Source organism: Peromyscus eremicus, chromosome 11 (genome assembly GCF_949786415.1).
Source record: "Peromyscus eremicus chromosome 11, PerEre_H2_v1, whole genome shotgun sequence".
Classification (NCBI taxonomy): domain Eukaryota; kingdom Metazoa; phylum Chordata; class Mammalia; order Rodentia; family Cricetidae; genus Peromyscus; species Peromyscus eremicus.
The window spans coordinates 25,461,873-25,489,032 of record NC_081427.1 but is presented as its reverse complement, the minus strand read 5'-3'; the positions used below and the strand labels follow the sequence as shown (position 1 = coordinate 25,489,032).

The window sequence follows — 27,160 nt, the reverse complement described above, 5'->3', positions numbered from 1 at the left end:
CTTCCTTTATTAAACACACTGCCTTAGCTGGATGATTAAGAGATTTAGTCCTTAACCTAAAGTTGAACTTTTATTCAATAAAACAGCTATGTAATGCCTTCAAGATACAGAGTGCTTCCATAGCTGTCATCTGCTTTTAAGAACCTCTAACAACCGTTGGAGCATGGTTAGCAGCCCTGCCCCACCCCCCAAGTCCTCCAAGCTGTGGAGCATTGGCAAAGAGCAGCCAGACTCCAAGAAAGAAATGTTTTGTGACTTCTGCAAGATTAGTTAAAAGCCAAGAAATTAAACAGCGTCTGTTTACAGTAGGTGGTGAGGAAAACATAACGTAACACAAGCCATTTCCTGCCTTGTGCCGAGACAGTTTGATACATACATCTCCTGTGTGAGCAGATCCAAAAATTGTCGGGTTTCTTCATAATAACATAGCAGACGCCACGGAATAAGGGCTCAGTGTGCTCCAGGCACAAGGCGAACTTATCCAGGTCTGACTCAGGCAGAAAACAGCCAAGCTGTCAAGACAAAGAGTGACTGAGACACAGGAATTCCAATGGATGCCCATGGCTGAAGAGTGCCTGAGACACAGGAATTCCAATGGATGCCCATGGCTGAAGAGTGCCTGAGACACAGGAATTCCAATGGATGCCCATGGCTGAAGAGTGCCTGAGACACAGGAATTCCAATGGATGCCCATGGCTGAAAAGTGCCTGAGACACAGGAATTCCAATGGCTGTCCACTCAGTGGCCACTCAGTCTATAACGCATCCCAGGGTTTGGATCACAGTGCCCTACATTTTTATTAGGCTCTCTCCACTTGGACCAAATTTTGTTTCTGGGTCCTTCTTTCCATTCTGGCTCCTGGCTATCAAGCTTCACCCCAACATGAGGCCTCCTATAGGATACAGAAGCCATGGACCAGTACTATAACCAGGCTGTCTGATTTCAACTTAAATACACATGGAAGAAGCAATGTCTGTTTTGTTTTGTTTTGTTTTGTTTTGTTTTGTTTTGTTTTTGCAAAGGGTTTGCTGTCAGAATACAGGTGTTGCAAAAATCACCACGATTGCTAACTTGAAGCCCAAACAGGGAAGGCAAAGACACACATCAACATTGTCATTCATTACTCAGGCAATTCTACCGCTGCTGGCCATCCAGTCTACAATGTTGTGGTGGGTTGACAAGCGAACCATTGTACAATTTGAAAAGGAGCCTTCTGAGATGGGAAAAGGCTCCTTCCAGTATGCCTGAGCCTTGGACAAACTGAAAGCTGAGCTTGGTATCACTATTGATATCTCCCTATAGAAATCTGAGACCAGCAAACATGATGTTACTATCACTGATGCTCCAGGACACAGAGATTTTTATCAAAAACGTGATTACAGTCACATCTCGGGTTGATTGTGCTGTCCTGATTATGCTGCTGGCGTTCGTGAATTTGAAGCTGGTGTATCCAAGAATGAGCAAGACCCATGAGCTTAGACTTCTGGCTTACACACTAGGTATGAAACAGCTAATTGTTGGTTCTAGCAAAATGGATTCCTGCCAGAGTCCAGCTCCAGTGGGTTCAGGTCCCAAAGAGGAGGTGTAGAGTCAGCGAGTCTGAGGGTAAATCAGGATGGCTGCCCATTTATTGAAAACAGGCTACCCCTTATATACTCTATAATTGCATTGTAGTTTAACCATAAGCAATATTGAAAGCATACTTATTGATTCTGGCATGAAAGTGGTCATCAATGTCATTACAGCATTTTTCTTGAAGCAAAAAAAAACCAGTAAGTTTAGCAAGAATCTAAATGCCCATTGTCCTCTGAGGTTCAGTAACCCTGCCAGGTATCCCCTTACACTTCCTCCTGCATGGTCTCAGCCCTTGTGGTCAGGAGGTGTTGAACACTGAGTCCCGAGAAACAAACCCATAAGAGCAATTTTCATTCTTCAAGGGACATGACGTAGTGTTTGTGCCAGGAGCACAAGCATTGAGCTGTTTCCTAATTACATTCCTTTGCGCCTTCGTCTTATAATATGGGCCTGTTCCCTTCATAAGCTCCCAATGGGAAGGTCCTGACATCTTACTCTTTTTTCTATTATACCATACCATTCTGGTCCCTTCAAGGTATGCTCCTGTATATAGCAGAGGGGGATCAAGTCAGTCTAACTTCCTAATGGAATCTGTTCCCCGTGGGGCATCCCAGGTCTTGCCGTTCATCTAGTAAGCCACTAATCATAGGCACTATTCTCTAGTTATTAACTGAATTCTTGCCTTTAATGGACTCAGACTCTGGGTCTGGGCCCATTGTTTCTCTCTATTGTGTGTTTTTTCATCCCTGGGACCAGGTATGCCCAGTTAGTAAATTTTTAACTTTTCTATTCTTGGTGTAGTCAGAGGGTAGGCAGAGTTATTGTGCTATAACATAGTTCCACGGTGCCAGGGACTTTTTCCAAAGAATTATTTTGTTCAGAGACTGCCATTGTATATATCCTCATCCCTAACCAAAGCTCACACAAAATTCCCTAAAGGAAAAGGCAAAAGGAAACTCCCCTCATACATAGAATCATTAAAAAGGAAAGTAAAAAGGTGATGGAGAGCTGTAAAATCGAAATGCTGGAACTTTGTCAAGCAGCAGTGGTCACCATGTGATGCATGACAGATTCCACTGAGCCACCTACAGCCAGAAGAGATGGGGGGATGCTGTTGAGGAAATCAGGACCTACATTAAGAAAGTCAGTTACAGCCCTGACACAGGAGCATTTGTACCAGGTTCTGGTTGGAATGGTGACAACATGCTGGAGTCAAATGATAATGGTGACAGCAAAATGCCCCTCCAGTGGAAATCACTGGCTTCACTGTTCAGGTGATTATCCATCCAGGGCAAATTAGTGCTGGTTATGGTCCTGTCCTGGATTGTCATACGGCTCACATAGCATGCCAGTTTGCTGAGCTTAAAGAGAAGATTGGCTGCTATTCTGGTAAGACGCTGGAGGACGGCCCTAAATGCTTTCGATCTGGTGATGCAGCCATTGTTGAAATGACCTGGGTAAGCCTGTATATGTTGAGAGTTTCTCTGACTGTCCTTCACTGGGTTTTGCTGTTTGTGGTATGAGGAAGACAGTTGCCGTGAGTGTCATCAAAGTTATGGACAAGAAGGCTGCTGGAGCTGGCAAGGTCACCGAGTTGCCCAGAAAGCTCAGGAGACTAAATGAATATTATCCCTAACACCTGCCACTGGTGTCTTAATCATTGGTGGAGGAACAGTCCTAGACCTGTTTGTCTCAACTGGACATTTATGTTAGTAGTCAAAGACAGGATCATGATAACAATGAGTTGTAAAACTGTCAGAAGGGAAAGAGAATGTTTTTGTTTGATTGGTTGGTTTTTCTCCCTTCCCTTTCTTCCCTCCAAACCTTCCCATATACCCCTCCTGCCCACCTTCAAATTCATGGCCTTTTTTTTTCACTAATTAATATCACATGCATATATGTACATGCATATACATATATACTCATAAGTATAACCTGTTTAATATGTATAATGTTATTTGTGTGTATGTTTTCAGGGCTGACTGGCACTGTACAACCAATTGGCATGCTCTTCCCTGGAGAAAACCACTCCCAGCTTGCCTCAGTTGCCTACAGCTCTTTGGGTAGGGTTGAGGCCTCTTGAGCCTTTGCTCATCTATTTTGGCATGTCCATTGGTGTTGTCCTTGTTCAGCTCATGTTTGGGCAGTCATGTTGGTGAGTCTTCATGGATTTAACTTCTGACATTACTAAGACATAATCTCACAGCAAACTCCTTGATCCTCTGGCTCTTACAATCTTTCTGCCCCCCTCTTCCTCAATTTTCCCTGAGCTGTTGCCAGACTTTCTTGTCGGGGCCACCAGCTCCCAAACAGTGACATGGAGACTTTTTATTAATTATGAAAGCTCGGTCTTAGCTTAGGTTCACCCCCAACTCACTCTTATAACTTAAACTAACCCATTTATATTAATCTATGTTCTGCCATGGGGCTTGTTACCTCTCCTTCATACTGTACGTCTGACTCCCTCTGTGTCTCGCTGGCATTCTGCATACCTCTTCCCCTGCATTCTCTCTCCTCCAGAAGTCCCGCCTATCCTCTCCCACCTAGCTATTGGCCATTCAGCTCTTTATTAAACCAATCAGAATAAAACAGTGGCACATTTTCACACAGTGTGATCAAATATCCTGCAACATTTCCCTCTTTTTGTCTACATAAAAAGGAAAGGTTTAACTCTAATGTAGTAAAATTATATATAATAAGTACAATTATCAAGTAAGAATTACATTCACAATGTCCAGTCCATTTGCATTTGGCAAATTTGGAGCAATTACTCTATTATCTATCCTATCTTGATGAATCCAAAGTTTTGTACCTAAACCACTCTCTATCTTAACTTATATTACCATCCTAAAAATATCTTTTTAGACCTCAAAACATTTTCTTAGATAAACAACTTAAGCTTTTGTGTCTCTCAACCTTCTAAACTTTACATCTCTTTTGTAAGTTTCTTTTCTGAATTTGGTAACAAGGAAAACTGTAACTATAACTATCTCATCTTCAACTCCATCGGAGACCCCAGAAGGATAAAATATTACCTGAGTAAACAGGAAGTACAGAGCAAGCAACTTCCAAAACTATAGAAATGACAGAAACAGCTGGCTGCCTGAACAGTCACCCAAGGTTCCTCTGCAATGTTGGGGCATTCATCTTCAGTCTACAGGTCTATAATATTTGACAGACTTTTCTGTGAAGCAGAAACTTTGAAAGACTGGCATACTTTGTCCTGGAAAAGTTCAGCAGTTGACTTCTTTTGTGTTGTGCAGTCAAGGCAAGGGCAGTTTCTTGCCCAGTGGCTAACTCTGTCACAAATGAAAGCAAACTCTATATGGAGGCTCTTCAATGCCCATCATTTTTTTTAAAGTAGATTGGTACTGCCGGGAGCAGATGTATGTCTCACTGTCATGAAAAGCATTATGTTGTAGGTCTCTAAAGTGTTTGAAGACCACCTATCTATCTAAAATATATCTCTGTTTAACCTTGAAAACATACCTAACATGACTATAAGTTTGATTGTTATAGATGACTAACTACTAACCTTTATTTCTTAATTATCCTAAATAGTTTATAATAATAGCTTTCAAGGACTAGAACTTTACATTACATTTTTAAATGAGCTGCATAGGTATAGTATATTGTAACAAAAATAACCTTAAATTTGGATCAATATACAAAAATACCTTAAACCAGAGTAGAAACATATATATAGTATGTATAATAAAAATAACCTTAAATTTGTATCAATATACAAAAATACCTTAAACCAGAGTAGAAACATATATACAGTATGTATAAGAAAAGTAACCTTAAATTTGTATCAATATACAAAAATATCTTAAACAAGAGTAGAAACATATATACAGTATGTATAAGAAAAGTAACCTTAAATTTGTATCAATATACAAAAATATCTTAAACAAGAGTAGAAACATATATACAGTATGTTCTAACAAAAATAACCTTAAATTTGTATCAATTTACAAAAATCCATACCAGTGTAAAATATTTGAGATTAATAGTTGTTTTTTACTTTAAAAGTAGATTCAATAATCTATCCTTTTATCCTATCATTCCTATATTCTCCCCTTTCTCTTTTCAGAAAGAGATCCCTGAATCTAACCTCCTTTGCTTAGTTTCCTCTCTGACCATGACCAATAACAACTTGCAACCAACTCCCCCTAAACAATGATAACCATCCATAACCTACCAAATGACCAAAACCCACCCACTCCACCTCTTGGGAATGTGAGTATCATGTTCTTAAAATAACTTCCTGCTGTCTGAGAGTGACAGCATCTTTAGGGGACCCTGAGAAAATTGGGATGATGGTCAAGTCGTGGGAAAGCCAGCTATATCATGTGTTGTCCAGTCTCTGTGTGATGGGAAAGTGCAGGGCTTGTCTGAAGTCCTGGCTGGAGTAGTCTGTGAGGCTGGACCATCTCAGCTAGCAGCTTTGAAGTTGTTCTGGATGCAGATTTTTGAGGAAACTGCAACAGAGGCACTCCCTGAGAGGCTGTATCACCTGGACCACTTGTCTTTTTCATTGGTGTCTGGTCCTTTTGTTCTGAAAACACAAACATTTAAAGGTAACATGCATATCTGCATTAACACAAGTATGGAATGGCAGTGTGCACAAATCAGTTAAAGATGATTCTCTGTTCTACGTTTGAGCAAGTAAAAGGCATCTGTTAATTTGATAAGTCCGTTTGGACTGCATAACAAAACTATAATATAAATCTTCATCCATGCCATATGAAAGGATGCCCTATAATATGTCATGAGGACTCTGTAGCCAACAAGATTTATCATGTCTCATCCAGAGCTGTTCATATGTAGAGGGATTAGCTTTTATATCACCTGTCTTGTAGTTTTTCTTGGTTTCTTTCTTAATATCTACAGCCAAGATTTTCAGGAGGTATCCCCTTGTCAAATCTGGTCTTTATTAATTTTGAAGGAACCCATAGCTTTTGGTTTCCTGTAGAAACAAAGGCATAACCCCTCACCCAACACAACACATTCCCTGACTTCCCTTCTGAAGTTAAGACATCCTTAAAATATATAGGCTGGTTTAATTTAGTAGTTTTTTTTTTTTCTACAATCCTATGTCTCTCAGCAGCATTTGACCTTCATTCATCAGCATTCAAAAAATTCAAAGTTGGGGTTGGGGATTTAGCTCAGTGGTAGAGCACTTGCCTAGCAAGTGCAAGGCCCTGGGTTCAGTCCTCAGCTCAAAAAAAAAAAAAATTCAAAGTCAACAAAGCAACACACAGGATCCAGATGCCCTGTATATTTCCCATCCTTATGTGGCTTATTCTTTTTACATTACTTTACTCTATTTAAAGACTATTATTTTTAAACTATTTTTATGACTATCTTTACCTATTTTCTTTTTTTTCTTCAGCACCTAAGCACATTTTCAAGCATACTGTTCATGTTTAGAGGTTTTCTCAGTCTGGATCTGGCTTTACTACATGCCTGCAGCCTTCTCTGACTGTGTGGTGAGCCAAACCTTAAGTGGCTAGGCTACTACATGCTTAGTACATGGCACTGGCAGCTGGTTCTGCCTTCCCCTGTCTCCAAGCTTCATGCCCGAGGGCCCCTGCTGCCGGGAGCAGCATTTACCTGCTCCAGGTCTTCAAAGTTGCTGGGTTCATGCTGTGACAGGTGTTTCTGTGTAGTCTCCCATTCTATCTAGTAGTTCACCATTCAAATGCTTAGCTGCATAGCAGGGCCTCTTAAAGGAGCCACACCTCTGTACCCCAGCAAGCAGTGGGCTCTGTGTTTGGGACTTTTCTTAGCTTTCTCAAACCCTATGTTTGGGTATATGGGCTGGGCTTCCACATGTACCAAGCTTGTTCATTTGACTTTCTTTGGATCACCAGCCCCCAAATAATTACACAGAGACTTATTAATTATGGAAGCTTGCCCTTTAGCTTAGGCTCATTCACAACTAGCTCTTAAAACTTAAATTAGCCAGGTGATGATGGTGCACACCTTTAATTCTAACACTTGGGAGGCAGAGCCAGGTGGATCTCTGTGAGTTTGAGGCCAGCCTGGTCTATAGAGTGAGATCCAGGACAGGCACCAAAATTACACAGAGAAACCCAGTCTTCAAAAACAAAAACAACAACAACAACCCCAAAACAAAACAACAACAACAACAACAAAAACAAATTAACCTGTTTCTATTAATATACATTCTGCCACATGGTTTTTTACCTCTCCTCCATTCTGTATGTCCAACTCCCTCTGTGTCTCACTGGGGTCTCCTGCTGCACCACATTCTAACCCTTGAGTTCCTTTCTCTGCTCAGAAGTCCCACCTATTTTCTCCTGCCTAGCTATTGGCCATTCAACTCTTTATTAAACCAATCAGGTGCCTTAGGCAGGTGAGGCAAAAAAAAAACCAAAAAAACAAAAAACAAAAAACAAAAAAAACAACGTAGACACAGCTTCACATAGTGTAAACAAAAATCCTGCAACACTGAACCTTAGGTGCAGGAGTGTTTTCTAGATGTATCCACTGCGACTGGGCTCTACAACTCTACATTTTGATTGGTTGTGGTTTTCTGTAATGGTCTCATGATTATAGATTATCCTTAGGGTTTATGAAAAGATACATTTTCCAAGGAAGTAACCAGAGCAGAGAGAGAGTTTAGCAGCTTTAAAGCTCACCAAACATTCTACAGGGCCCGCTGATTACCCTTAGGATAAAGATGTGAGTTTCCTTTGGGGACCTTCATCACTAGCCCTTTCTGCTTTCATAAAATGAAAACAATGCCCAGAGTCTAGAGAAAGGCGCCCAGGACAGAAGCTATCTGTGTGCTGCTCAACTGCCAACCATGAGGTGTACAGAGTGGGGCCTCCAGGGAGGCAATTCAGGCAGCCTGGGGCCTTCCTGGATACTTCACCTTAACTTTTATATTAATATAATACTAGTTTCATAAATACTCATCTACCGTGAAACTCTACCCAGGCTTATACTGGTGTCTTTTCTCCTGCGGTATCAACAAGGGACTTAGAAATACCCACTTGTTAACTCAGTATTACAGATAAATATTTGAGTACTTCTAAAGGAGTCTTCTGTGTAAGGCGCACAGCTCAGTGCCTGTTACGGGGGTGCTTAGCAAATGTTGACATTTTCTTCTAGAACCACTTCCCTCTGTTTGGGTAAATGGTGGAGGAGGAAGAAAACACTGGCTTTTACCAGTGATACATTTCCCAAGGAAACTGCATTATACCAGGTCTTTTCCTCTCTCCCACTTGACAGAGATCAATGCTGTCTCCATGTTGACCAGCTATCTTCTTTTCTATAATTACATCACAGATCTCATTCTTAGAAATGGAAGGAGTAAAGTGGAATCATTCCTTGCACTCATACCCACATAGTTAGATCCATATCAAAGATATTAATTATCATGGGTTACATTTTTGAAGGATATTGACTTAGAAACACCTACAGTATAATCTATAAGTGATAAAGGCATGGGTTTTAAAAAATTACACCAAAAAAAATCATGATTTAATTTATATATATCTGTAAGAAAGTGGAAGAAAAAATATTCCAAAATGTCAAGATGTTATCAGAAAGCAAAGGTAGTTCTGGCTGGCTTTCAACGACTTCTTTTTTTGTTTGTTTGTTTACTTTTTTTGTTTTATTACTTTCTGTGCATGGATGTTTTGCCTACATGTATGGTTTGTGCACCATTTGTCAAAGATCAGAAGAGGACATTGGGTCCCTTGGAACTGGAGTTACAGGTAGTTGTAAGCCATCATAGGAATGCTGAGGATCGAACCTGGGTCCTCTGGGAGAGCAGCCAGTGCTCTTAACCACCGAACCATCTCTCCAGTCCCTGGTAACCTCTTCACACAGTTTTGAATGCTGCCTGCGCTCCTCCTTCATCTCAGGGTCTTCATCATCAGGCTTTCTCGGTTCATCTACGGTGTTTCCTTGGTCTCTGCTGGTTCAGGGGAAGGGAAATGTGGCCCTGAAAAACACTCACCCCGTAGTTTTCAGTTCTGGGACTAACACAGACTCACTTTCACCTGTTTCCAGATCCAAGGCACCAGAGTAAGGTTTGAGAGTGGCCCAGCCTGGGCCTGTTGCCAGCCAACAGCATTGGGTAGCTAGTCGTTGGGGATATCCCCTTCTTCCTCAGCAGCAGCTTGTAAAACCAGTTCTGACCCTGCAGGACTTTGACTAGTGGTCAAAAGCATGGATCTGAATCATCTCTCCAGTTCCGTATGGAGACGTGACACCCTGGCCAAAAGAGCACAAAATTACCATCTAGCTGGAGGCTTTCTGGTAAGGAAAAAAGACATACAATTACCAGATCCCTTAAGAATTAATCTGAATGGACTGGGGTACCGTGCAGCACACCCGTAATCCCAACACTTGGGAGGTAGAACCAGGGGCATTGCTAGTTTTAGGCCAGCTTTGGCTACAGAGAGTCTGCAGCCAGCCAGGGATACAGAGCAAACAAAGAACCCTGTCTGGGGCTGGGGAGATACACAGCCCGGTTGGTAAAAGTGCCTCTGAAGAAGCAGAAGGACCTGAGTTCTGGAACCTCATTTAACAACAACAAAAAAAAAAAAAAAGAAAGAAAGAAAGAAAAGAAAAGAAAAAAGAAAGGAAGAAAAGAAAAGAAGAGAAAAGAAAAGAAAAGAAAAGAAAAAAATCAACCAGCAAGATGGCTGCCAGGATAAACAAATGTGCTTAGCACAAGCCTGACGTCTGAGTCTGGTCCCTAGGACCCACAAGGAGAGAAGTGACTTCTGAACACTGACGTCCACACTAATGCTGTGACATAAAAGCACACAACACATACATCCACTAAATAAATAGATGCACAAATGAATGCAATTAAGACAAACATTTAAAGCCACAGGGCTGGAGAGATGGCTTGGTGATGGAGCACTGGTTTCTTTTCCAGTGGACCCATGCTTAGTTCCCAGAACCCACAGGATGGCCCACATTCCTGAGCGTCTGATACTCTCTTCCATCCATCTCAGGCACCAGGTATGCACATGATGCACAGACATACACCCAGGGAAAATATCCATACACATAAATTAATTCTTTTTAAAGCCAGGCATGGTGGGCATCTACAATCGCACCACTGGGCAAGTGGAGACAAGAGCATCCCTGGGCTGCTCAGCTCCAGCCTGTGGTCTCAGGCCAGTGAGAGACCCAAAAGAGCCGAGGTGAACGGTGTTAAGGAATATGGTCACCATATGCATGTGAACACACACACTTCTGTCTGTTCTCAAGTCTTCAGAAAAATAATATAAAGCTACCATATATCATTTTCTTCCAAAATTAAAACTGCCATCTTGGAGCAAAGCTCAGTAAAACACAACAGGATGTTTACTGGGAAGTGGAACAGTTCATCCTGCAGAGAAGCTCATTAAGCTCAGGAAGTAAGCAACTCAGTAGTTTCAGGAAGTCCCTGAAACTGGCCAGATACACTAGGCTCCTCCCTCTCCAAGCATATAGATATAAGCAGTAAGGTCTGCCAAGAGAGCAGAGAGCTGAGCTGTCTGGAAGAGGCCCAGACCAACTGAATTACCTGGAAAGGACGCTCTTCAATCTGTTGAGCTGCCTGAGGCCATGCAGTGTGCTCCAGGTGTTCAGCTTTAGTGAGCTGTCACCCACGCTGGCGTGGGATTTTGGTGATAGGGCTGTCTTTGAGTCCTGTAAGTAACCCTTCACCCATATCCCTGTAAGAAAACCCAGTAATGCTTAGTGGTTCACCCAAACTGGACTTTAGTGGCATCCATGTTTTCATCTGCTATTGGTTCCCTATCCAGGATGAGTGGGTGGTTGTTCATGTCTCCTCAGGAATAGCGTCACACAGTAAAAGCCAACCTAAGAACAGACAAGGGGAAACGCAGACTCCCACCCTCTAATAAGAGAGCACGCACTTCCTAATAGAGCCCTAGGGACTGAGAGTGGTGGGAGCAGGGAGGTTTCCTCCATGACTTTACAAAGCCAGGGGTCAGCCCAGAATGGCAGGCCTGCTGATTGAGTGCAGAGGACTGTTCTAAAACCCCAACACAGACCCCTTCCTCGCTTTCCTCATTGGCTGAGTCACCAGGAGGGTGCGATCTCACATGTCTACTTCTTGACAAAGGCTGTGCCTGGGTCTCATAGTTAGGATTTCTATTGCTGTGATAAAACACCATGAACAGGAGCAGCTTGGGAGGAAGGGGTTTATTTCAGCTGTTAACTGACGGGTCACACTTCATCACCGAGGGAAGTCCGGAAGGGGACTCAAGGCAGGAAACTGGAGGCAGGAACTTAAGCAGATGCTGTGGAAGAATGTTCCTCCTGCCTTCCTCCTCATGGCTCACTCATCCTGCTTTCTTACATCAGAATCACCAGTTCAGGATTCTGCCCACAGTGGGCTGGGCCCTCCCACATTAAGTCACGAATCAAGAAAATGCCTCACAGGCTTGCCCACAGGCCAGTCTGGTGGGGGCATTTTCTCAGTTGAGGTTCCCTCTTCCCAGATGACTCTAGCTTGTGTCACGTTGACAAAATGCCAGCCAGTACAATGGGTTCATCTCTGTTTTATATCCTGTTTGTTTCAAAGCTTATCAGGCACATGATCATGTCATACCTTCAGGTTGTTAGGCAAGCTTGGCTATAATAACTTTTACCCTAAACCCCTAGATTTTCGGGGGGTGGGGTGGGAGTGGTTAGCTAGACTAGTAGAGTTTGCTGGGGGGGGTTTTGTGTATCTGTAATTAGACCAAAGCCTACTTAAGACACTTTATTTTGAAAATGAGCATCAGATTTTATTTCTTACAAAGCCAGCTATGAGCAATAGGGGGTCTGTCCTCCATGACCTCCAAGGCCATTGATCCCTATAACTGATGCTGAAAAGACAGACCCAGCCTCTTACAAGGACATAGATCATGTACATGGGACACAGACCACGCTTCATCTGTTGGAGAAAATGTGGTCGTCCGTGCTTTAAATATTTAACAGGTATGTTTGTTCACTCCTGCAGTGATCTCTTCCTCTCTGATATCAGGAAGGCCGTTGTAAACGTGCAGACAAGGTTCTGAAGCCATCAGGACCCCTTCCCCTATCACAAGTCTTGATTAAAAATCCTCAGTCTGGGGCTGTAGTCTATTTGATAGAATGCTTGTCTAACATACATGGGGGCCTGGCACCACATAAACTGGGTAGAGTGGCACGTGACTGTAATCCCAGGACTCAAGTGGTGGAGGAAGAAGTACCAGAGATTCAAAAATCATCATTGGCTATGTATCTAGCGCAAAGCCAGCTTGGGATACGTCAGATCCTGTCTCAAAAACTAGACAAGGCAAGAGAAGAGAAAGAAGAGATCTGTCCACCGAGAGCAAGAATCTGGGGGGAGCAAGGGCAGGGTCTGGGCTCTACTCCCTCAGCTCCCAGAGTTCCAAGAATGAACAGAGGAATGTTAGGACCACATGCTTTACAATTTAAAGAACTGATTGGGGGAATCTGAGAACAGAGGGTCAGTCATTGTTGTAACAGGCCCCAAGACCTTAGCACAACTGACTCCATGATGGAAGTACCATTCAGGCCATAAAACTGGGCACATAGACAGCACCACCTGCCGAGAATGAAAACAAAGACGTAATCCATCAAAAGCCATAGTTCTGGGAAAGTCCCTAAATGTACTAGCCTTGTTTGTTGACTTCTACAGTTCTGCTTCTGGCTGACTGTTGTTGTTAACTGAAGTATGTCAAACCAGGATATGGGTTTTTTTATGCTTAAAAGCTCAACCTGAGACAGGCTCAGTGCTACACTGGGGCCCTGACCCAGTGTAGTTGCCAGCTGGCTAATAAAGAGTCTGCGCAGTCTTCTCTGGTGGGTACCCCACAATTGTCTCATTTTTCTTTTGTGGTCAAGGACAGGAGGTGATGGAACAGGTGAGGTGGGCCGTGAAGGGAAGAAGAAAGCAACCGGGTCTTCTCCACACCCTCACAGTCTTCTGGAGGAGTCAAGAAAGAAGGCTGAGGCATCTGAAGAGTCTTGTGAAGAAGACACACAGCTTCAAAGGCCAAGACAGAGCCTTCTTGTCAAGATTTTCTCAGTTTGGTCTTGAGGTCTCTCTGGAGTAGCTGAACACTGTAGCCCTGCCCTGGCAGATTCTTGGGGGAATCCAGTATCTGAGTTTGTGATGTGTCTTTTAGGGAATAATTTTGATTGGTTGGTTGAAGTACTGGGATCAAGCCAGTAAGCACGATTCTACTGAGACCAGCCCCAACCTTTAAAACGTTTTGAAATAGGATCTTGGTAAATTTATGCCTAGGCTAGCCTCAACCTATCCCTTATGCTGCAGCTTGCCAAGTAAGCTGGGGTCACACACATCTGTTGTGGGATATTTGTACACTGTGTGAAGATATATTGCTGTGATTGGTTTAATAAAGAGCTGAATGGCCAATAGCCAGGCAGGAGGTATAAGTGGGACTTCTGGGAAGAGAGAGAAAGAGGAGGAGAAAGTCCAGGAATTCAGGAGAAGTGAGATGCATGGAGAAAGCAGGATAGACAATACAGAGATAAGGTTAAAAAAAAAGCCACAAAGCAAAATTTAGATTAATGTAAATGGGTTAATTTAAGTTATAAGAGCTAGTGGGACAAGCTTAAGCTATGGCCAAGCTTTCATAGTTAATAATAAGTCTTTATGTCGTTATTTGGGAGCTGGCTGGTGGGACAGAAAAAGACTAGTTACATACATCTACCACCATGGGAACAATCCATTTTTTCTTTTTAAATTACACTTCAGTTTGTTTATTATATTATGGGGAGGAGGACACGAATGTACCGCAGTGTCTGTGTGGGAGTGAGAGGACAACTTGCAGGAGTCAGTTTTCTCATTCCACCATGTAGGACTGTTGTCGGGTCCGGAGCCAGATATTGGGGTAAATGCTGAAAGATCAGAGAGACAAAGGAACAAACCACTGCCACGTCTTACCTCTAGGACTCCTCAGCCTGAAAGGGCTTCAGTTCCTATCTCCTCACGCCTTATATATCTTTCTCCACCCAGTCATGACTTCCTTCTTATTGCCAGGATTAAAGACATGTGATTCCTAAGTACTGGGATTAAAGGTATGTGCCACCACTGCCTGACTCTGTTTCTCTCCTAGCCTGAATCAATTTCATGTAGTCCAGGGTGGCTTTGAACTCACAGAGATCCAGATGGATCTCTGCCTCCCGAGTGCTAGGATTAAAGGTGTGTGCCACCACTGCCTAGCCTCTATGTTTAATCTAGTGGCTTGTTCTGTTCTCTGATCTCCAGGCAAATTTTATTAGGGTACGAAATATGTCACCACAGGGACAACTCAGGTTGTTCAGGTCAACTTAGTAAGTCAACTAAGGTCAAGCTGAGCAGCAGGTACCTTTACCCTCAGAGCCATCTCAGTATCTCTGGGATCTGCAGTCCTAATCAAGTAGGTGGTATGTAGCTGAACCATAGGGCCACCTAGAGATTTACCTAAGGCAGATATCTGAGCTGACCACAATGAAGAATCCGGAAGAGATAGAGTGGACACCGAAGCCTGCTGCCAGTTGAAGGAAAGTCCAGTTTATTATATTTGATTGTTTCCTTGTTTGTCTGTTTAGTTTTTGAAGTGTTGAGGATTCAACCCAGAGTTCCACGCAAGCTAAGCATGTGCTTTTACACTGAAGCATATAACCCCAGCCTTCCCAACTTACACTGAAAATGCATATGGAAGTGTAAAATTACCGGAACCCCTAACAGCCCTCCTGCCTCACTTCTCTTCCTTAGTAGGACTTGAGCCTACAGCAACTCTGAGAAGTGAAAAAAAAAATTAACAAAATCAAGTAAATTGGCAGTTCTGCCCCAAAATAAGGATGATGTTTTCAGACAAAGGCAGAAGGAAGGCTTTAGATAGCCATTAAGTCCAATTATATATGGCAAGCATATGTTTTTGCACGGCTAAGTTTGTATTTTATGTAATAAACCGGCAAGCTTTACTTAGTCATACCAAGCTAAAATGTGGTTAAAAAGCCATAAATTATACCATAAAAGTTTCATGACGTCAGAGGCTAAAATTCAGATGAGGAGTTGGGGAGTGAGGTGAAGTGCTTGCCATATAAAGCAGAGGACCCGAGGTCACTCCCGAGTGCCTACTTGAGAGTTGGGTGTGGTGGCAGTTACAATCCCAGTGCTGAGGAGACACAGACAGATGGATCTGCTGTGGGATGTTCTGTATGTCAAATGTGTTGCTCTCATTGGTTAATAAATAAAACACTGATTGGCCAGTAGCCAGGCAGGAAGTATAGGTGGGACTAACAGAGAGGAGAACTGAGAGAACAGGAAGGCAGAGAGAGAGAGAGAGACACTGCCAGCCGCCGCCATGACAAGGAAGATGTAAGGTACCGGTAAGCCACAAGTCACGTGGCAAAGTATAGGTTAATAGAAATGGGTTAATTTAAAATGTAAGAACAGTTAACAAGAAGCCTGAGCCATTAGGCCAAACAGTTTAAATAATATAAGTGTCTGTGTGTTTATTTTATAAGTGGGCTGTCAGACTGTGGGAATTGGCGGGACCCAGAGAGAAAACTCTTTAGCTACATGGATCCCTGCTTCTTATTGGCCAGCCAGCCTACCTGTAGAGATCCAAGCCAATGAGAGACCCTGTTTCAAAATACAAGGAGGATGGCTCTTGAGGGACAACACCTGGGGTTGACCTCTATTCTCTACATGCACATACTCACACATGTGATCACATCTGCATACACGTGCACCTACACACACATACCTCTGATGAGACCGTCTTCTTTAGGTCACTCCTAGACACACCATGCATGGATTTCTGCAAGGCTGCTTTGGTGGACAGTGCCTGAAAGTGTCGTCAGTGTCTCTGACTTCACAGGCCGTGACTGGCCTCTGCTGCACTGACCTCTCACCACCAAACTAGCATCAGTGACATAAACACAGAGCTGGAGGACAAATGTGTGCTAATTGTCTTGGTTACTGTTCTATTGGTGGGAAGAGACACCATGACCAAGGTAACTTATAGAGGAAAGCATTTAATGGGGGGCTGGCTTACAGTTTCAGGGGCTTAGTCCATGATCATCATGGCAGGGAGCATGGTGGCCGGTACATGGTGCTGGAGAAGTAGCTGGGAGCTCACATCTGATCCTCAAGCAGCAGGCCAAGGATGACAGTCTAGGCCTAACATAGGCTTTTGAAACCTCAAAGCCCACTCCTCTCCAGCAAGGCCACACCCACTCCAGCAAGGCCACACCTCCTAATCCTCTCTAAACCGTTCTGTTCATTATCGACCAAACATTCAAACACTGAAGCCTATGTGGGCCATTCTCATTCAAACCACCACACTAATGAAGAGGAATTATTCAAATCTGACTCAAGGTGCCGGTTATTTTATTTTCACTAAGAATTATTCTGCATACTTTAATCAAGAATTTTCCTGCCCCGTCCTTTTCTGCCCCCAGTACTAGGAACTGAACCAAGAGCCTTGTGATATTAGACAAGTGCCTGGCCAATGATATCCCCAGCCTTACACAAGGACAATGTTTATCCTTACTTTCACTCTCCACATCCACCTAGGTCTTCAAATACAGCAGGCCTGGGGAGATAGTTCAGCAGGTAAGAGCAAGTGCAATTGTGCATGAGAACCCAAGTTCAAATCCCAAACCCCATGTACAAAGCCAGGTGTGACTACGTGACCCTGTGCTGTGGGGGGCAGAGGCAGAGGATCCCTGGGATTGGCTGGTAGCTGGCCGAGCTCCAGGTTCAGTGGGAAACCCTGTCTCGTGGGAAGGGAAGCAGGACATAGGATGTCCCTCCTCTGGTCTCTGTGCATAGGGGGACATGCCTGCTATTTATTAAGTGGCGCAATGTTATTCACTAAGTGGCGCCATTTACCGTGAGAGAAAAGCCACGAGGTACAACAAAACCCACTGTAAGAGTTTATTAAGGGAAAAAAAAAAACAGAAGGGATGTGCATAGGTCTATGAAATGATTGTGCAGGAAGAAGGGCAGAGGGATAAGTGGTACCTGCCTGCTTTTATAGGTTACGCCACGCATGCACATAGATTACATGATTACGCTGCACGCAAATTACGTGATTACGCAGCGCACGGATTACATAGGACATAAGGCCCTGGGTTGACTAAACATCTTGCCTGGCTACTGGACAGCCTATGTGTGGTCATGTAGCTAGGGGAGTGGCTAGGAATTCTAACAATGGCTATACCACCAACACACACACTACACACTACATGCACATAAAAAAAGAAACCACAGAAGAGAGCTCTGTTGGAGACAGCAAGTGGGTTGTTCTTGAGAGAGGGTAAGGCAAGAACCCCGAGTAGCCTTTCATTCATTCAGTTAACTAGTAGTTGAAGCCCCTTTGGTGTCTAAGCGCTATGCCTGGTAGGAGGACCAAAAAGAAATAAAGAGTGAGCTCTACCCTCAAGAACTCTACAGTTAAGCAGATTTCAAAATAAAATCCTCAGACACAAAAGACCTGAATAAATGGGAAAACATATGTGCTCCTGGGACATGCTAGGATTAATTCCCTTGGGTTATCTTAAAACTAAATCTAAAACTAAACTCCACCCCTACACAAGGATAGTGTACAGCGGGGTGTGAGGGTGCACTCGGAAAGCGGAGACAGGAGGATCGGGAGTTTAGGGTCATCCTCTACCGCTTAGCAAGTTTGAGACCAGCCTGGGCTAAAAGGTAGCCTTGTGTCAAACAAAGCAAACAGCCAAGAAGATGGCTTAGTTTGGAAAAGACTTGCCTGCCATGCAACTGGGAGGGCCAGAGTTCAGATTGCCAGAACACAGGCAAATTCCAGACTGGCTTTACAGCCTGTGTGCAATTCCAGCACTCAGAAGGAGACAGGATCTCCAAACAAGCTGGCTAACTGCATTGGCAAACTCTGGGGTCAAGGGTGAGAACCTGCCTCAATGTATGAGGTATAGAAAATTGAGGAAGATCTCCAATATCAACTTCGGGTCTTCGCATGCGTGTTCATCCATGTATGCACACCTCAACACACACATGCACCCTCACACATGTAGACTTGTATGCCCATATGTATGTGCTCGTGTCCATACACACACACACACACACACACACACACACACACACACACACACACACACACAGGAAACCCATCTGTTTATACTGATAGATGAATTGATAAATAGAGGGGAGAGGGGAGGACATGCAAGATAAGTGGAGGAATAGGTTGAAATATTGTTCCGCAGTCTTCACAGTTAAAAAAAAAAAGTTTGGTGGGGAAGCCGTGATCTCTAAATCTAGAGATAATATCTGCTAAGGGATAGGATATTACCTCAGTCCTGAAGTGTCTCTCAGGAGACAGCTTTGCCATTTGCAAGGAGAAAATTATAGCTATTCAGTGGAGGAACCAGAAAACCTGTGGATCAGGTGTTCAGCTAACCTCAACCCCCAGGGGCTGATTGATGGGGCACCTCCGGCTAAGATGCCTCAAGAAGTGATTGTGTACTCACCATGGTGCTTATCTCCTCCCGGGGGACCCCAAACCTCCATCAAGGCATGAGGAAGCACTGGGCTGTAACAGCTAAGGAACGTTCCTTAAACTAACCGACTCAGATTCTTCAAATGCCAACGCAGTGAAAGGGAGAGATGCCAGGTTGTGAAGATGAAGGCGGGTGAGCTAACTCAGTGGATGAACGCGCCTACTGCAATGCCCAATGGCTTGAGTTCAGCCCCTGGGACTCACGTGGTGGAAGAGGAGAACCCTGGCCTCCCGGAAGTTGTCATCTGACTTCCACACAGGAGTGAATGGAAAAAAAAAAAAAGTAAAAAAGGAAGGACATGACTGCTTCTAGGTATGGTGGAGGAGAGGGTTTGCTGTAGTTAAAAGGGAGAGTATAGTCACAGGCAGGGACATCTGGGAGAGTCCAGAGTGAACGTGACCCGAAGCCAGCCACACGAGGAGAGCGGAGAGGCAGGATAGTGAAGAGTAGACAAAGAACCGGGTACGAAATGACAGGATTAGATAGGGAAGGGCAGCCCAGCCCCTGGGCTGGAGAAGTTTAAGGCAGAGGGCGGGGTATGCCAGCCATACACTGTAACAGGTAGGGACTGAAGGATGTTGGGAGAGCCTGGCGCCCAGGTCCGTTTTGATATGTTAAATAAGTACCTCAGTTAACCATTTGTCCCAGGTTTGAGACCTAACATCATGTACATGTGTGCATGTGTGTTTACCTCAATATCACACACACCGGCCACAAACACACAGGCACACACACACACCACAAACTCACATGCTCAACACACACACACACACACACACACACACACACACACACACACACACATAAACACAGTAAATGTAATTTTAAGAAAGTTTAAAAAGAAAACAGTTGTTGATGAGAGCTGTACATTGTCATGTTGAATATCATCTTTAATTTCTTTTTTGTAAATTATTTTATTTTATGTGTATGTGTGTTTTGCCTGCATGTCTGTGCACCACATGCCAGGCCTAGTACCCACAGAAGCCAGAAGAAGGCATCCGATCAGCTAGGACTGGAATTATAGATGGTTATGTGCCGTCTTGTGGGTAAATTGAAACTGGGTCTTCTGGAAAATCAACCAGTGCTCTTAACTGCTGAGGTATCTCTCCAGGCCCTGATTTTGTCTCTTTTGAGTGTGTGAGTGTGTGTGTGTGTGTGTGTGTGTGTGTGTGTGTGTGTGTGTGTGTGTGTGTTGTAAGGGTCTGAGGAAACACTGAAGAAAGATCCCAGGCTCAAATAGTTTGTAAAAGCAAAGAGCACTTACTAATATTCCAGCATGTGTGGCTTCGCTCACCTGTACAGATGGCACCACCACCACCAAGAGGAGCATGGAGGCTCCTTTTAAGCACAGCTAAGGGGAGTTTTAGGGACAGTCAGGTCACCTCAAACATAACGGGTTAAGCAAGCAGTGATTACACTAGCAGACTTTTAATTGCCTGAGGTTGAGTCTTAACATCTTTGAAGCTATCAACCCTTCCTTCCTTCCTTCCTTCCTTCCTTCCTTCCTTCCTTCCTTCCTTCCTTCCTTCCTTCCTTCCTCTCTTTCACCTCTATGTGTCTACACATGTACCTGTATGAGTACAGGCATGCACATCCCATAGCACACATGTTAGAAGTCAGAGAATGACTTCAGATGTAGGTCCCTGCTTTCTACTTTATCTGAGACCGAGTCTCTTGTTTCATGCTTTGTCCAATCTGTAACTGACTGTGAACAATCCGTTGAGATAACTCACTGCTTTGGAAGCCAGGCCAGCTGGTCTCCAGACCAGAGAGGAGTCTTATGTCTCTACCTCCCACCTCCCAGTAGGAGCTCTGAGTCTTACGTGGATTCTGGGGATCTGAACTCAGGCCCTCATGCTTCCACGGTAAGTGTCTTACCCACTGAGCCATATCCCCAATCCTCACCTTGTTTTTTGAGGTAGGATCTCTCATTAGGTTCTGGGGCTGGCCAGTTACACTAGGCTGGCTAGCCAGCGAGCCTCAGAGATCTGCCTGTCTCAGCCTCCCCAGCCTTGAGATTACAAGTGCTGTGTCATTATGCCCGGGTTTTTGTTTTTCTTTTTTGTTTTTTCGAAACAGGGTTTCTTGAGACAGGGTTTCTCTATGTAGCTCCGGCTGTCCTGGAACTCACTCTGTTGACCAGGGTGGCCTCAAACTCAGGGATCCACCTGCCTCTGACACTGGAGTACTGGGATTAAAGGGATGTGTCACCACCACCCTGCTTGTCCAGGTTTTATATGGGTTCTGGGTACCTAGGTTTATGCAGCAAGCACTCTACTGACTGGAGCCATCTCCCCAGCCCACGACAGCTACAATTCTAGTGAAGAGAGTTCTCTGTAACTTCTATAATTCAGCCAATTATTTTTCCCAGCCTCATAGCTCCTGGCCCTGGTGTCTGTTGATAACTGTTTCCCTAAAGCCTCTAGCCTACAAAATGAGTTACAGAGTCTGCTCTTGCTAAGTTATTTAACTGGGTAAAAAAAGCTGGTGGGGGAGTTATGAGCCCTATTATAGTGTTAATCTAATTAATCTTTATCAATAAAAAACTGGGAGTCCAATATTGGGGTAAAAACCTGAAAGATCAGGGAACAGGGAACAGCAGCCATTTGCTTGCTACCTCTTCAGTTCCTCCACCCAAAAGGACCAAGATCCTGTCTCCACCCCCGCCATATCACTTCCTGTCTCCTCTCTATACAGACAGACCTCCAGACCTCTATGGTTAACTAGTGGCTAGCTCTGCCCTCTGACTCCAAGCAAGCCTTATTTGTCTGAGCACAAACAAAATATCATACCACACCTTATAGGTAAATGGTAACAATTCTCCATTACCGACATGGATTAGCTTCCGGAGGAAGGAAGTAATGTAAAAGCACTATTTCATAAACCTGGCCCACAGGTGGTTTTACAGGTTGCCCCCACGAGTGTATTTCCTAGTGATGTCTTAGCTGTCTTACTTTACGTGAGGGCACACGGTGATGGTTGCCCAGAGACGCCAACACTTAAGACACTGTTCTCAACTGAGGATGGTGCTGTACTACCCCTGTGATCCCAGCCCTTTGGAGATGGAGCCTGGAGCATCAGGATTTGAAGGCTATCCTCAGCTACACAGAGAGTTTCAGGCCAGCCTTAGCTAAACCAGACCCAAACTAACCCCTTTCCAAACAAGACATTTTTCTCAGCACTGTCCTGTGGTTAAGTGGAGCATGACTGCCGTGTCAGAGCCTGCTCTGGAGCGGGTTGAGCCAAGAAAACAGCTTTTACTCTGCCTCCTCCCCCTCCTCCTCCTCTTCCTCCTCCTTCTCTTCCTCCTCCTTCTCTCCCTCTTCCTCCTCCTCTTCTTCCTCTTCCTCCTCCTCTTCCTCCTCCTCCTTTTCCTCCTCCTCTTCTTGATTCAGTACTTCTGTGTATTTTTTATCCCATTTGTCGTCACTGGGGATCAAACCCTTAGCCTTGTGCACATAGGCAAGCACTCCACCACAGAGCTGTAATTCTAGCACCCATGACTTATCTCTGTAAGTCTTTCAGCTCTCTATTTCTCATGACTCAGTGGGCATATGTGCTTCGCAGGGCCTCAGCAGGCATGACTCAACCGAGGGCTAACGGCTTCATTTTCAAGATGGTTCACGTCCACGGCTGGCCCATTACTTGAGAGCTCAGTTAGGGCTGTGGCCCACAGACCTTAGTCCCTGTCTACAGGAGCTTCCCGCTGGGCACTGTATTTCCTCACAACTCGCTGGCTGCCATCCTTGAGTCTGCATCGCAAGAGAACAAAGCAGACCCACACGTTTTGACAGTCTAATCCCGGAAGTTGTGTAGATAATTCGTCAAACCCCATGGTTTGCAGCAGTCTCAGGGCCTGCTCTGGCTCAAGAAATGGGGAAATTGACATCACCTTTTGGTTTGAGAAGGGCATAGGGGAGTGAAAGATTCTAAGCATATAAACCATCTCTTGGTCACTCTCTGGTTATGAGAGGTGGCAGAGAAAGGCTTGCTTACTAAGTTTCCAGTTGAATACAGGCAAATCCAGTTGTCTGCAAATATAGCCAATGTCCACCTAAAAAAAAAACATTAGAAAGACATTAAGTCCTTGTCATTATTCCCTAGCAAATACATTATGGCAGCTGTTCACACGGTGTTTACATTTTATTATGCACTAAAGGCAACCAGAGGGCTGGTGGGATGGCTCAGCGGTGGGGAAAAGCAGTGGCCAGCCAGACCCGACAACCTGAGTTAGATCTCTGGAGCCCATGACGGAAGGAGAGAGCTGACTCTCCAAGGTTGTCCTCTGACCCGCACACATGTACCATAGCACACATGTGCACGCTCGTGCTCACAGAGAGAGAGAGAGAAAGAGAGAGACAGACAGACAGACAGACAGACACAGATGGTGGTCGCAGTATGGTACTGCCCTGTGGCAGGTGAAGCATCAGGAGAGCCAGAGAGCCGAAAGGGAAACAGGGAAAAACTAGTGAGAAACCCCATGTCAGCTAAGGACAGTGGCCACGGGGAAGTTGGCAGATGCCATTTGTTACTGCCACAGAACATTTATAGAAATGGAGCTAAATAAAGTATGGTGACAGTTGGGGATGTTTGGATTGCTGTAAAGTAAGCAGGAGTAGCTGTAAATGAACACGTGGATTAAATTTGTACAGGAAGAGATGGTAGGAGCCCTCACCTCATACGATGGGCAGATCCACAGAGGCAGAAAAGTAGAGCCGGGGCTGCCGAGGGTGGGTGGGGGACATGGGAAATGTCTGCTAGTGGACATGCATTTTGGGAAAAGGTAGAAAGATGAAAATATTCTAAATTGTTTGGGGTGATGGCTTACAATTATGTGGATATGCTGAAAGTCACGTGTGCCATTTCAATGAACTATGTGGCATATGGATTATATCTCAATGGAGCTGACATTTCAAAAGGCAAACTAAGATTGAATACAAATACAAACACACACCTGTACGGATTTTTAAAAATCTGCTTCATAGAACAAATATCACAGGACCCCAGTGTTAATCTACATCCCGGGGCTAACTTCCTGTGCTAAGGGCCACACTGTGACTCCTGGTCACTGCTTCTGTGTCTTCCTATGCCTCATCCAGCAAGACTCCAGGGATGGACCTAACTGAGGAATGGAGGGAATGAGAAACAAACAAAAACAAACAAACGAACAAACACATAGAAAACTGCAATCAGGTGGACCGGGCTCTCTGGTGGAGAGACCTCGGCACTCCACACGTTCAGAGGGTTTATTATGTACAGTTGAACAGGGAGTTGAGAATATTGCGTACAGCTGAGCAAGGAAGGAGGCGGTGTTTATACACAGCTGAACAAGGAGGCAGGTTGAGCTAATCTCAGCAGGAGCGGTCTCTGTTGGGGAGCAATCTTCAGGCCTTAAACGCACAGGGGTGGGACGTGAGAGGGCAGGTGGAGGAGGAAAGCTACCAAGGGGCCTTTTCTGCACATACTGTCAACATTTGCCATTTCCTGTGGGGCTAAGGCGTTGGGGTTCTTGGCACGCCTGTGCCCATATCAACAACACACATTTACTCAGGACTTCACCTGCTCAGGGCTTCCTATATTTCTAGAATTTGTTAAAGGCGTGTGTGGCTGAACATGGTGGCACATGCCTTTCATCCCAGCATTTGGGTTCCAGGCCAGACCAGGGCTATACATTCAGACCTTGTCTAAAACAGAAAAAAACAGAGCATGCATAAACAAAGATAAATATGCCTCTGTGTGTGTGTGTGTGTGTGTGTGTGTGTGTGTCCCCGTCTGTGTCCCGTTCCGCCCCACCCCCGGCTTACATGAAGCACCACACACCATAAACAATTCTGTTCTTTGTTTTTCTTTCTCTACCACATACGCTAAGGACGGTTCCATATTAGCACACAGGAGCTTCCTCATTTATCTTCACAGTTCCTGAAGCAGGTGTTTCTGTAGTTCATTTAACCCTCCATTCTGCTGATGAACGTCTTGGGTTATTTCCAGCCTTTTTTTTTAACTAAAAGGTGATTACACAGAACTTGCAAATACAAGACATCGTATAGCAACATTAGCCAGACCCAAAGTCTATACATCTCAACAAACTTCTATGTTAGAATAGCCATTCTCAAGCTGCGAGGCTTCACATTGGATTTTACACACCCACTTATCAGTTATGCTTGGGTGTACTTATCCACCAGGACAAAAGCTGTTACAGAGTTAAATCTAGAAAAACAGTTAGGTTTATATCCTCTTGTATGATTCATGTGTCTTTTACCTTAACCAGACTTTTGAAACTTAGGTTTCTGGTGCTAATCATGTCAGTGGTACAAAACTGAGTATTACTTGCTGATTTGCATGTACCTTTGAAGGGGAAAAAATCAGTAGCCCTCTTGAGAGTGGTCCCCATCTCAAGGTATCTGCTGACCTGTAGATGAACCCAGAAGCTGACCAGTACTACTCTCTCTCTCTCTCTCTCTCTCTCTCTCTCTATATATATATATATATATTTAACTGGACCTGGAATCAGCTGAAAGACAGTGCACAGGGCACACCTGTCAAGGTTTTCTGAAGGGGGAAGATGTACCCTCAATGTGGATAACACCTTCTGGTGGCAGACCAGGCAAAAGAAGGTCTAAGCAGCTTAGCTTTTTGCCTGCTTTTCTTGTTTCAATCAACCCAGTGAAACAGCATATAGGGAGGAAAAATTTATGTCTCCATAGATACCCTGCATCCCTTCAGCCATTAGTAATTTCACGCTTATAGTTCAGCCAATAACTTCAAAGAACTACCTCACCCCTAGCTCCTTCGTCCAATCCTAAGACACTAAGATGTGTAACCCACTGCATGTAAACTTTTCCCACATAAACCTCTTGTAATAAGTGCTTAGGGCTCCCTCCTTCACTCGCTGTAACGGAGTGTTGGACGAAGTCCCTGCCCGGGCTTGCCTTGAATAAAGAAACCTTTTGTTTTTGCAGCCGAAGTGGGCTCCTTGGTGGTCTTTTCAGTGGGAAGGGGAACTCACAACGTGGGCATAACACCTTTATAACCTGGAGTCTGTTTGCTGTTCCCCTTGATGCTACATCCTGAGTCCTAATAAAGCATCTTTCAGGTGGAGTCTTAGTCAAGGTTCTTTAGAGGAACAGAATCTATAGAGTCAATGTATATTTGAGAGGGTTTATTACATTGGCTTACAAGATACAGTGTGGATCACTAAAAAATGGCTGCCTCACACCTGAAAGGCCAAGAATCCAGTAGCTGCTCAGTCCTTGAGGCTGGATGCTTCAGTGGTTCCAGTCTGGCACCCAACGGCCTGGAGGATTCCTGGAGAGCCACTGGTCTTTAGTTGATGTTGGAAGTCCAAAGAAGGTGGGTTCTGGAATCAGTGAAGGAGTGCAGCAAAAGCAGCAGCAGCAGCAACAGCAGCAGCAGCAGCAGCAGAGTAGATGAACTTGCTGGTGTGAGCGAAGAAAAGCAGGCAAAAAGTTAAGCTGCTTAGACCTCCTTTTGCCTGGTCTGCCACCAGAAGATGTTATCCACATTGAGGGTACATCTTCCCCCTTCAAATAACCTTGACAGGTGTGCCCTGTGCACTGTCTTTCAGCTGATTCCAGGTCCAGTTAAGTTGATGACCAAGATTTAAACTTCAGAAATAGCTTTTAAAAACCCCCATCTTGTGTAGGGCTGTCATTACAAGGCCACATTAATGTATACCTTGTAATATATCATTTGTATTTCTACTCTTTTTTGGTATTGGTAACATTTATTAAAGATAGTTGCAGCTTTAATTCTTCAATCATAAATGCTCCTTAATAGCCTAAGGAATTTTTCCAGGATGTTTAGCAAAGGGGACCTGACAGTTTAAATGTACAAGGCCTCATAGAACAGTGTGAGATATGGAGCTGTTTGTTGTTGTTGCTCTTTTTTGTTACTTAGTATTTTCTTTTACTCCGCCCCCTTTTAAAAATAGATTATTTTCTCATACAATCTATCCTGATTACAGTTTCCCCTCCCTCTAATCATCCCCTCCAATCCAGATTCACTCCCTTTC

General features: G+C 44.2%; 1 pseudogene; it reads left to right on the top strand.

Annotated features, from left to right (window-relative positions):
* Positions 1-163: 163 nt before the first annotated feature.
* LOC131922005 (elongation factor 1-alpha, somatic form-like) lies at positions 164-26,559 on the top strand (annotated as a pseudogene).
* Positions 26,560-27,160: the final 601 nt, after the last annotated feature.